Source organism: Microcaecilia unicolor, chromosome 4 (genome assembly GCF_901765095.1).
Source record: "Microcaecilia unicolor chromosome 4, aMicUni1.1, whole genome shotgun sequence".
NCBI classification, from domain to species: Eukaryota; Metazoa; Chordata; class Amphibia; order Gymnophiona; family Siphonopidae; genus Microcaecilia; species Microcaecilia unicolor.
The window spans coordinates 153,257,495-153,269,995 of NC_044034.1; the positions used below are offsets into that span (position 1 = coordinate 153,257,495).

A 12,501-nucleotide genomic window follows, 5' to 3' on the forward strand; every position below is an offset into this window, starting at 1 on the left:
TTTCAGATTGCATGTATATACCAATTGAATCTAATTAGTGCCAATAATTGCTTGTTAAAAAGTCAATTATTGGCACTAATTAGCTCATTATCTAATTAAATTGCACACGCAAATTGAATGTGTGCACAAATTTGTGCATGCAATATGTATAAATTCTGATTGCCATCCAGGGATGTGAACTTTCACTTCCATTTGTCCCTCCAATTCACATGGTCTGTGTGTGATGATTTGCTGCTCTCTCAGCCACTTGCCACAGTTTCCCAAGAAAATGTTGGAGTCCTGACAGAGTGGGATGACAAAGTCACATGCTGTGGACATTCAGTTACAAGGTTGGTGTGGTAGCCATGTCATTCCACTTTTAAGGGCAATAAATAGAAATAAAGGAAAACAATTTAAAAAATACCTTTTTACTGGACTAGATATATTTTGACTAGTTTTTGATGGTAATACCTTCTTTTGTCAGATAAGAAATAAGCAAATGATGACAAATATCAGAATAGATAAGTGAAACATAAAATGTTCCAATGACAGTCTCAAGGGGAAAGAAGGTATAATCCCATTTTCTTTTCTTGTTTTTTTAATTTATTTCTATTTATTACAGTTACAAGGATAAATGTGATGTCCACAGAGTAAAAAGCAATAAATGCAGAGATTAGGAGGTGGGACTAAAGGTCTTTAAGAGTAGGGCAATTGTTTTGGTTTTTGTGAATTTTGTGCCAGATTTGTTGATCCATGGAACAAGTATGGTACAGACAGTGTCACAATCACCCAATCACAATCTCAGTACTTATAAAGCACCTAATCCCAAATTCTGGTTCAATGTGGCTAACCAAATAAGAGATCAAAAATCAAGATACAATCAGATAATAATATACAGTAGCATAATGATAAAACTAAAAATAAAAGAAATTCAAATGCATATATTACAGACAGTAAGTTCTCCCTAACAGCCTACTTTAAATAGTTCTGAAAAGAAATTATTTCATGTGGCAGTAGATGCTTCCCCAGTCCTGCTTGGAAGGATTACCTCTGTGGCTGAGAGGGCAATTCAGTCTCCATGCTTGGCCACTCTTTGGTCTCATTGCGCCAGTTAGGAATGGTGCTGGATAGTTCCAAACTGGGATGTGGACACCTGCCCTGGGAGAACCAGCCTAAGACCACCAATTCATCTCACATATTCCACATTTTAAAGTTTCTGCTGACCTGGGCTGAATCTGAGCTAGTGACTTAGAGGTGACAGATTCCATGATGTTGTGACAGGCCCCTGAAGACAGTAGCCACGAAAAGAGAATTTACCGGTAACTAGGTATTTCAGTACAATGTGAGTATATTCATTGTTAAACATTTGAAAAATAATTTTTGTAATTATTCAGACAGCAATAAGAAACTTCACTCTTCCATTACAGAGAAGCTCAGAAACGATGACCTTTAACATTTAAAATCCCTCCTTCCACCTCTTTTTTATTCAAAGTGAATATATCCTAAACAGTATCAAGCTGCAAGTAATACTAATAAAGTCAATAACCCTGCCAAGAAACAAAAACAAAAACTACAAACTTGAATTTTTCTGTTGGAGATGCTCCAAGGAGGAACCACAGCAGAGGAAATATTTTTGCATTCCATATTGCAGAGCAAATAGCCGGAGACTTGTCAACGAGGGTGATGAGTTTGCATTCCCTGTTCTATCACTGTGGAATAGAATGAAGTGGCGGAGGCAGAGGAGGAAGGAAACATTTAGGACTGCAGCTGGTATATTTGCTCACCCCTGCTTTCAGGCCTGACTTCCTGTAGGCCTCGACTGCAAATGATACAGTGTGATGCAGCCTAACTTTAGGCAGATGGCTTCCTGTGATAACATGGCCTGGTCACCACAGCTGGCTGCTGGCCATATAATGTATACCAGAACTTTGTTATAAATCTCCAAAAGTGTTTCCATACCTATCCACAAAGAGACATCAAAGGCAACTGCTCAAAACTGTGACAAACAGTGAGGCAAGAACGCAACAGTATTATGAACTCTTACACAAAATCTTAAAACTGCCATTGACTAAAGAAATGAGGCTGTCACATAATACAGATCATACATACTCTCACATTGTGAATTTGTGTCACCAAAGCTGCCTAATCAGCTGTTTCCATAATAGCATTTCTAAAACAGTTTTGGGTTTGAAGAAACATCATTAACAAAAAAAGAGATATAATACTGAAAAAAAAATCCGATTGTTAAGTAACTATTGAAATTCAGCACTAAAGCCGCCAAGTGCTTACTCCGCCTCCGGAATACTCCAGTGTGTTTTTTTTCTTCTTACTTTTGCAAGTTTTAATTGTTCATGTTGGATCTCTTGTCCCCCTTAATAGTTGAGGACTTATAATAATGACAAGATATATTTTCCTTTATCTTTTTATTTGTTATTGTAAATTATTTTGTCTTTCCTGTACAAGTTATATTGTGCTTGGCTTGTAATTTTGAAAGAAAAAAGAGCCCATCTGAACTATTAGGCAGCCTGATGCTCAGATGTTTTGATGTGTTCCTGTTTTTGCATTGACATAATTATTGTTATTTCAACTAATCAGCCATCACCAAAGCCAATGGGATTCATTTCTTCACTTCCTGCAGCAAGAGAGAAATTACTTTACAGCTTTTCCTAGTTTCCCTACCTCAGCCTTTACCTTTCCAGTTGTGTGTGTGTGTGTGTGTGGGGGGGGGGGTTGTTTGTTTTTTTCGGGGGGTGGGTGTGGGGACAGTACTGGTAAAAGTACCCCAGGGCTGTACTCATTACCCTGGCAGTAGTATTTTATGCAGCAGCATTGTAGGTCTGGTTTCAGGGCTAGTTAGGTGTGGGCATACCAAGCCAGGGGATGGAGGCAAGATGGCCACTTGCTCAACAATGACCCCTACTGAACAAATAGTAATGTGTCTTGAAGGAGGTGCCCTGCCAGCCCTAAAGTCAGCAAGAGAAACGGGGTATTTTTGTTTGGCTCACACCATTTCAGTATTAGTTCAAGGCAACTGCAATCAAGTACTCTAGATATTTCCTTGTCCCCAGAAGGCTACAGTCTTAGTTTTAAGGGCTAAGGGCTAGATTTTATATATGATGCCTGAAAATTCTGCACGGAAAAAAAGTACACCTAGGCATATTCTCTAAAGCACACCTATATTTTATAGAATAGGCTTAAATTTCTATGTAGTATATAGAAAAAAGCCAAGCACCTCTCCACATGACCAAATTTAATCGCCACAACTCACTCAAAGGGCTTCAGAGGATAACCAATGCCAATCAATCAACACCAACTATCCTCTCCTATCAAATATTGCTGGAATACTGGTTTTGCTGCATAAATATTCATACTTACACTGGGTTAATGGAGGAAAAGCCTCAACAGACTCCTATGTACTAGGCTCACAAGCCGTTACCCCCTCGGAGTGCTTGCTGTCATCATTGGCATAAAAACCTCCAATAGTCACTTTAATTTATAAACTCCAAAAATCAAGAACTTATCTTATGTAGATGCAACATTTCCTTCTGCTGTCCACGGCCAACTATGGCCAAAGTTTTGTTAACTTTGTCAGGGTCCATGGTATACGCAGTTCACTTCTCTGGCTCGTCTTGTCCAGCAATATTTGATAGGAGAGGATAGTTGCTGTTGATCAAATTTAATCGCTGCCCTTTACACCATGTGTGCATAAATCTTAATGCCAGATAGTGCTGATAATTGCTTGTTAACATACAATTGACAGCGCTGATTAGCTAGTTACACACACTGTTATAGAATGCGCTTCAATTTCTTTGTGAAAATTAAGGTGCGATATATGGAATCCCGAGGTAAGTGACTTGTCCAGGATCACGAGGAGCAGCAGTGGGATCTGAATATTGGTTTTGCTAGTTCTTAGTCTGCTGACCTCACCATTAGGCTATTCCTCCAGTGTCACCCAGACAGCTCATCTGGGGAGAGGTGAGGGCAACCGATACTGGATCAGAGGAGAAAAAAGACCCCCTCTCCAACTGTGCTCTAGGACTTGATAAATGGACTATTTCTACATTTTGGAAAACGGATTGTTTATATGTTATACAGGTGTTGTTCTCGCTCACCTTTTTCTCGGATGCAGAGCTACCTTTAAAATAGGGTGCTACAAAAAATCTTTTTGTTCTTGCACACTAAAAGTGGCTTAAGAAAGTCAAAGGGCTCCTTTTACAAAGCGGCACTATCGATTATCGTGTGCTGAATGCGAAGAAGCCCATGGGAATTGAATGGGCTTCTTCGCATTCCCAAAGTGAGTTGTTCCTCCTCATGATGTTATCATCTAATGTGTGGTAAATCTCCTAATGATTTTACATAAATGGAAAGCAGATGGTGTACTAAGAGACTGTGTAAAAGTTTATATTGTGCTATGGATTTAATTTCTATAGACATGCAAGACCCATCTGTATTTGACTTGAAATAATATGACAAGCAGAGTAGACCTCAGTTGTCAAACATTCAGCACTTGTTATACTGTATATGGAATCTCAGAAAGGAAACTTATGTCCTGTTAAAATAAATACAGCTCAACACCTTCAGCACCCTAGTTGTTTCTTAAAGGAGGGGGTAACAATATACCAGTAACAAAACACCCAGCTCTCTACAATATCACTTTTCCTGCCACAAGGTGTTGTTTGCTGATCGGTTTGCTGTTTTTTTGTTCTCTCCGTGGATTAAATTGTTATATACCCACGTGCATACAAAAAGGATTCATCAAAGCCAATCAGCTTCTTTTCAGAGAAAGTTGTTTGTGACCCCTGAGGCAGGTGCTTTGGCGCCGAAACACAGACCGTGTCAGGTCCTTGATATGAATATTCTGAATAAACTGCTCTTTGACATTATCTCCCTATTGGTTTGTACATTTGTCAGCCTCTACTTTTGCTGTTTTGTTTTGATTCTCCGTGGAGGCTCCTCCTGTTTTCTTGGGGGTAACAATATATCAGTAACAAAACACCCAGCTCTCTACAATATCACTTGTTTTCACAGTCTGTAGTAGAAAGTTGCTATTGGATCAGTCAGAACCACATGCTACCACCACATTGGCATTATACTTAAGCCAAAACATTGGTCTGGGTGGGCATGTAATCGTCATCGATCCAAATTTGCAATTTAATGTATTCTTTTGTATACATTTTTATATATTATGCTCAATTTCCTAAATGGAGATACGAAAAAGTACTTAACTCCATATGATTTTCATTTTCAACCAAAGTGTTCCACTAGTATAATCCAAAATCATTAAGGAGACGTGGAGGGGCATAATCGAACGCAAACGCCCATGTGTAAGAACGTCCATCTCCGAGAACAGGTCATGAAGGGGTGGGCCGAATCGTATTTTCGAAAAAGATGGACGTTTATCTTTAGTCTCAAAAATATGGTTTGTGCCAGGCAAATGCATTAGATGTGGGCGTTTTTGAGATTTGGTCATTTGTTTGAGCTGGGCGTTTTCGTATTTCAGCGATAATCGAAACTGAAGCGTCCCAGCTCAAAAACGACCAAATCCAAGGCTTTGGGTTGTGGGAGGGGCCAGGATTCGTAGTGCACTGGTCTCCCTCACATGCCAGGACACCAACCGGGCACCCTAGGGGGCACTTTTAAAAAATAAGAAAAAACATTAAATTACCTCCCAGGTGCATAGCTCCTTTACCTTGGGTGCTGAGACCCCCAAATCCCCCCCCCCAAACCCACTCCCCACAACAACACCATTACCATAGCACTTAATGGTGAAGGGGGGCACCTACATGTGGGTACAGTGGGTTGGGGGGGGGGTTAGAGGGCTCCCATTTACCACCACAAGTGGTACAGGTAGGGGGGATGGGCCTGGGTCCGTCTGCCTGAAGTGCACTGCATTACCCACTAAAACTGCTCCAGGGACAGGACTTGTTGCTGCTGTATAACCTTGGCACAGCAGTTCACACCATAAGACTAATCTCGCTGAAAACGTCCTTTATGTCAATAACCACGTTTGCTCACAGTTAACAGCAGATCAGAGGTTGTGCCCCACTGGCAACGAGTCTCCCTGGTACTAAGATTAGCAGTAGGTCAGAGCTGGCACAATGGTATACAATGCCCTCTTTTAGCAACATTCAAGGTAAGAACTAAGTTCTGTAACGTGGCTAACACACGAAAGGGATCTAAAACGGACTTACAAAAATGGCCACTACCTTGTGGACTACCGGAAACAAAACAGGGCACACTCTGACCCGGTAAGCAGAGGGAAAAGCACCATGGGAGAAGAGCCTACCAACTACCAACATCGTGAGACTGTAACACAAGCTAGTGAAATCACGGAGCCCAGTACCCTACACCCACCACAATGCAATGCTGATGTGACCCTGCAGTGCACCCGAGAGCCACATCTGACCCAGGGAAAGGCTGTGAGAGGATCGAACACATTCTGCTGTCATGGAGGCGGGTACGGAATTTGAGGGTGGCATAGAGGCTGGGAAATAAGGTTTTTGTGAGTGGGTTTTTTTTTGTGGGAGGGGGGTTAGTGACCACTGGGGGAGTCAGGGGAGGTGATTCCCAATTCCCTCCGGTGGTCATCTGGTCATTTAGGGCACTTTTTTGGGACCTGTTCGTGAGAAAAAAGGGTCCAAAAAAAGTGTCCTAAATTCTCGCTAAAACCATTTTTTCCATTATTGGCCGAGCGCGCCCATCTCTGCTCGGACGATAACCATGCCCCAGTCCCGCCTTCATCACACTTCCAACACACCCCCATCAACTTTATTCGTTCCCGCGACGGAGTGCAGTTGAAGACGACGAAAATCGGCTTTCGATTATACCGATTTGGCCGCCCACGGGAAACGGACGCCCATCTCCCGAACATGGGCATTTTTCTCCTTTCGAAAATAAGCAGGTTTTCCTACCAACAGGAATTCATGTTTCGCCAGGGGCTGTATCAAGTTTCGTCTCCACACTTTGGTTGAAAATGAAAATCATATGGAGTTAAGCACTTTTTCGTATCTCCGTTTAGGAAATTGAGCATAATATATAAAAAGTTATATTAAAAAATACATTAAATTGCAAATTTGGATCAATGACGATTACATGCCCACCCAGACCAATGTTTTGGCTTAAGTATAATGCCAATGTGGTGGTAGCATGCGGTTCTGACTGATCCAATAGCAACTTTCTACTACAGACTGTGAAAATAAATGATATTGTAGGGAGCTGGGTGTTTTGTTATTGATGTTAAAATAAATGCCACATTTCTATATCTATCAATGCATAAAATAGTGGAAGATTTTGCAGAGTACCTGGGGTCTTGGATTGAGGGTTCTTGTGATGTCATAGTCTTATTGACCAATCAGTAGTAGCCCTGGATCACTACCACGATTACTGCTAGTAAGACACTACACCAAAATTTTTATAATTGAGAATGAGAATGCCATAAAGTTATCTAAAGATAAATTAAGAAAGATCTTTGCAAGAATGTTAGCTGAGAAAGATAGATATCCTTGCTTTGTCTTGCCTTGAGCATTGTTATATACACAGATCTGCATAGAGCCTCAAGTAGACCTCCAGGGGATGGGAAAGGGTTTGGGGTTTTTTTTTAAAGAGGCTCTCAGTTTATAACTGAGAGTTAAGCACAGGAAATTACACAATGGCCGTTGCAATGTTGGCTTGCTGAAAGGCTGACACCAGACTAATAGATGCATTATTTCCTGTTTTTGATGAAAGTTAATGTGGGGCCATAATCACTCTGTCTAAAATGAACAAGGAGCAACCTTGGCAGCTTCACAAAAACAGCATGGGTTTGGAAACTGTGGCCAATCAAAACTGTTTATGTTGCTATTAGGTAATATGTTTCTCTAAACAATCCTGCCTAGACCCATTTATCATAGATGGAACCAGACCCATGATTCTCAAAATTAGAAATATTATATACTCTCTGGGTTCTGTCTCACTCTCTAAACAGAGCTGATTTCTAGACCCTCCAAAATTTTTTATACCCAAGCAACATATACATTTTCCTCCAGAAACTTGTCCAAACTGAAATTCTGAGTTTGTACCTGAAGCAGAGGAGCATCAGCAGGATTTGAAGGCTGTCTCCTTGTTCTCAATCTACTGCTCTAACCATTAGGCTACTCCTCCACTGCACTCATAACTGGTTTTCATGGCTTAATATTTACAGTAACTAGGTACAAACTGGACTCTGTTTTTTTTTTATTTGCAAATTGTGGTAGCTTTAATTGGCACAGCATCAAACTGTATTAAATAAATTCTACTGCACAGGAGCTTTTGAGATTACAGTGGGGGAAATAAGTATTTGATCCCTTGCTGATTTTGTAAGTTTGCCCACTGACAAAGACATGAGCAGCCCATAATTGAAGGGTAGGTTATTGGTAACAGTGAGAGATAGCACATCACAAATTAAATCCGGAAAATCACATTGTGGAAAGTATATGAATTTATTTGCATTCTGCAGAGGGAAATAAGTATTTGATCCCCCACCAACCAGTAAGAGATCTGGCCCCTACAGACCAGGTAGATGCTCCAAATCAACTCGTTACCTGCATGACAGACAGCTGTCGGCAATGGTCACCTGTATGAAAGACACCTGTCCACAGACTCAGTGAATCAGTCAGACTCTAACCTCTACAAAATGGCCAAGAGCAAGGAGCTGTCTAAGGATGTCAGGGACAAGATCATACACCTGCACAAGGCTGGAATGGGCTACAAAACCATCAGTAAGACGCTGGGCGAGAAGGAGACAACTGTTGGTGCCATAGTAAGAAAATGGAAGAAGTACAAAATGACTGTCAATCGACAAAGATCTGGGGCTCCACGCAAAATCTAACCTCGTGGGGTATCCTTGATCATGAGGAAGGTTAGAAATCAGCCTACAACTACAAGGGGGGAACTTGTCAATGATCTCAAGGCAGCTGGGACCACTGTCACCACGAAAACCATTGGTAACACATTACGACATAACGGATTGCAATCCTGCAGTGCCCGCAAGGTCCCCCTGCTCCGGAAGGCACATGTGACGGCCCGTCTGAAGTTTGCCAGTGAACACCTGGATGATGCCGAGAGTGATTGGGAGAAGGTGCTGTGGTCAGATGAGACAAAAATTGAGCTCTTTGGCATGAACTCAACTCGCCGTGTTTGGAGGAAGAGAAATGCTGCCTATGACCCAAAGAACACCGTCCCCACTGTCAAGCATGGAGGTGGAAATGTTATGTTTTGGGGGTGTTTCTCTGCTAAGGGCACAGGACTACTTCACCGCATCAATGGGAGAATGGATGGGGCCATGTACCGTACAATTCTGAGTGACAACTTCCTTCCCTCCGCCAGGGCCTTAAAAATGGGTCGTGGCTGGGTCTTCCAGCACGACAATGACCCAAAACATACAGCCAAGGCAACAAAGGAGTGGCTCAGGAAGAAGCACATTAGGGTCATGGAGTGGCCTAGCCAGTCACCAGACCTTAATCCCATTGAAAACTTATGGAGGGAGCTGAAGCTGCGAGTTGCCAAGCGACAGCCCAGAACTCTTAATGATTTAGAGATGATCTGCAAAGAGGAGTGGACCAAAATTCCTCCTGACATGTGTGCAAACCTCATCATCAACTACAGAAGACGTCTGACCGCTGTGCTTGCCAACAAGGGTTTTGCCACCAAGTATTAGGTCTTGTTTGCCAGAGGGATCAAATACTTATTTCCCTCTGCAGAATGCAAATAAATTCATATACTTTCCACAATGTGATTTTCCGGATTTAATTTGTGATGTGCTATCTCTCACTGTTACCAATAACCTACCCTTCAATTATGGGCTGCTCATGTCTTTGTCAGTGGGCAAACTTACAAAATCAGCAAGGGATCAAATACTTATTTCCCCCACTGTATATGTGAAGAAGGGTCCAGTACAATCTCAAATACATCTTCAGATTATTCTTTCATTGGTCCTGTGACTTGCAAAGAACTAAGTTTTCTCCAGGAGGAGGGGGATTGTAGTGTTGTAACTATGGAGTCCCCTCAGCCTAAGTGAGATGGTGCAAGATCATTTAATTGGTTTCCTATGCTTGCGTATTCCTTTAATTTACTGCAGTTTCTCCTCTGTGAAACTGAGGTATGCAAAACATTATGTTAGGAATAACTCTTTCCAGGGCAGGCCTGAATATTTCTCAAGCTGGCCAGAATATATGTTTATTGTGTAGTGGCATGATAAAAAAATACTGCAGGCACACTTTTCTCATGTGTTTGACGACTTAGCCAGCACAAAAATGTTAAATAAGAGGCAAAGAGAGGGCACCGAGGTACTTCTACATTTAGCTGCCCCCTTCGTTCGTCAGTCACCAACTTGGTTTGTTCTCTGATACTGCTCCTCACCTTTGGAACAAGTTACCAATCTACACTGGTTTGCCCCTGCCTCTGACTTTCAGATAAATGAAAAGGTGATGCGCCGGCCAGTGCATGGAACCAGCTTTAAGATGGTGCAAGAAAACCCACACCCAGCTAATATGAAACCATTGGCTAGCCCAGGTTTGGGGTGAGGAAATTTCCCCTTCCTCAGCATGGGCACCCAATTGAGAGGATAGCATTTGTAGCAAGGGATTAAAACCTGTCTCAATGTTGATGCCATTGCAGCAGCATGGAAAGCTAGGAGTCTGTGACCCACCCACCCAATAATTTTAAGGCTTTGCTTATGTTTAATGTCACAGCTGAGTGTGTGGCAGGAGTACCTGAGCCTGGATTATTGATGTGGTATAGATTATGTGTAATGGCCTCTTGGGATGGACCCATAGCTGGGTGGTGGAGCCTCCTGTAAGCATTGTTTGAGACATAGTCAGCCTCGCTAGTACAATGGGTTGAAGGATACTATTGCAGGCACCATTTTGGTGTAAGCGTGGCCTGGGTACCCTGTTTGTCATGATTTATAATGTCAAACATTTATGTATTCAATAAAGCTGCAGCCAAGGTGCCACCACTGAACTGTGTTGGTGTGTCTTTGTATACTGTAATGTGGCCGGTCTGTGGCCTCTTCCCAGACAGCAACTTAGAAAAAAGGTAGGTAGGGGACTGAGGTAAAGGACCGGGCAAGTGGGGTTGCTGGGGCTGGGTGTCACAGCTGCATGTGTTACTAGTCTACTCATATCCTGTCTCACCTCAGCTACTTCCCTTAATGGTTCTCCCTGGTTATTTTATGTATTTATTTAATTAATTAATTAATTTTTATTTTTTTTTGGGGGGGGGGGGGGGGGGGGGGAGTGGCCTGTAGAAACAGGCTCAGCCATTCGATAAATAAAAGGCCCTTTTATTGAAGGCCTATAAGAACTAAAGTGTGCTTAGCGTGTGAAAAACAGGCTACTGCAAAACACTGTAAAGTGTTTTGCAATACTTTGCCTGTTTGTGTGTGCTAACCTGCGCTTTATTTTTTTTCCAAAATATTTTTTTAGAGAGGGCATATGTCATAGACGGAGAATGGGTGTGGAACTGTTAAAACCAGCTAGCTCATTAGGATTACTGTACACCAAGGGTGAAATTCTAGATATGGCACCTCAAAAATCAGTGCCAAAAAAAACACATGTTTAGCGTGATTCTATAAACTATGCCTAAAGTTAGGCAAAGTTTATAGAACATGCTTAGTGCCTGTTCTTGCCCCTAAAATTTAGGTGCACCCATTTAGGCCACCTAAAACTAGACCTAAATACCTACACCTAACATAGGTGCAGATAGACTATATTCTATAACAGTGCACATTGTTTTTAGAAATGCCCACAACCCGCCCATGGCCCCGCCCCCTTTTCAGCTGCACACATTAGAATTAAAGCACAGCACTTTATAGAATACTCCTATAAAGGTGTGCGTGTAAATTATAATTATTGCCAATTATCGGTGCTGATTAGCTTGTTAATCAAGTTGTGTAATACGGCCAAAGTAGCACACACAACTTAAGGTTCTATATATAGAATTTGGGAGTAACTGCTTAATGCTGGGTTAATGCGGGAGCACCTAGTTCTTCTTAAATAGGAGGCAGTAATTGCTCCCCCATTAACTTTTTACAAGTATTGCGTGCTAATGGCATGACTTGCAAAAATATATTTTTTAAAATGTCACTTAAAATCTGGGCTTAATGCATGGGAATGTCCCATATTAGGATGCGCTAAGTCTAACTTTTACTGCAGGTTAGTAAAAGGGCCCCTTAATTACTTGAAATTAGTTAGGTGTCCTGAATCAAAGTGGTGATAGTAGATGTGGCCATTACCCAGGTAATGATTACTTTTAGGACATGAAATATCCACAAGTTTAATGGGTCATTTTACTAAGTTGCAATCAGCACTCACGTGTGCTTACCACAGCTTAAAATGCCTTTCTGCGGGGCATGCTCAGATGTCCTGTGGTAATTTTGGCATTGCAGTACGCTTCCTACATGCTAAAAAATAATTTTAGTTTTTAGGATTGGGGCGGGTTGCAGTGGAGAGTAGGCATGTACTACCAGGGGCATAGCCAGACTTCAGCGGGAGGGGGGTCCAGAGC

The 12,501-nt window shown here is 41.8% G+C and overlaps 1 protein-coding gene across 1 annotated transcript in view; it reads right to left on the reverse strand.

The window, feature by feature from the left end:
• LMO2 (LIM domain only 2) overlaps positions 1-1,742 on the reverse strand; it is a 41,813-nt gene extending 40,071 nt beyond the window's left edge. The window contains exon 1 of the mRNA XM_030200760.1: positions 1,558-1,742. The gene's annotated coding sequence lies outside the window, so the exon portion shown is untranslated. The remainder of the gene's footprint in view (positions 1-1,557) is intronic.
• Positions 1,743-12,501: the final 10,759 nt, after the last annotated feature.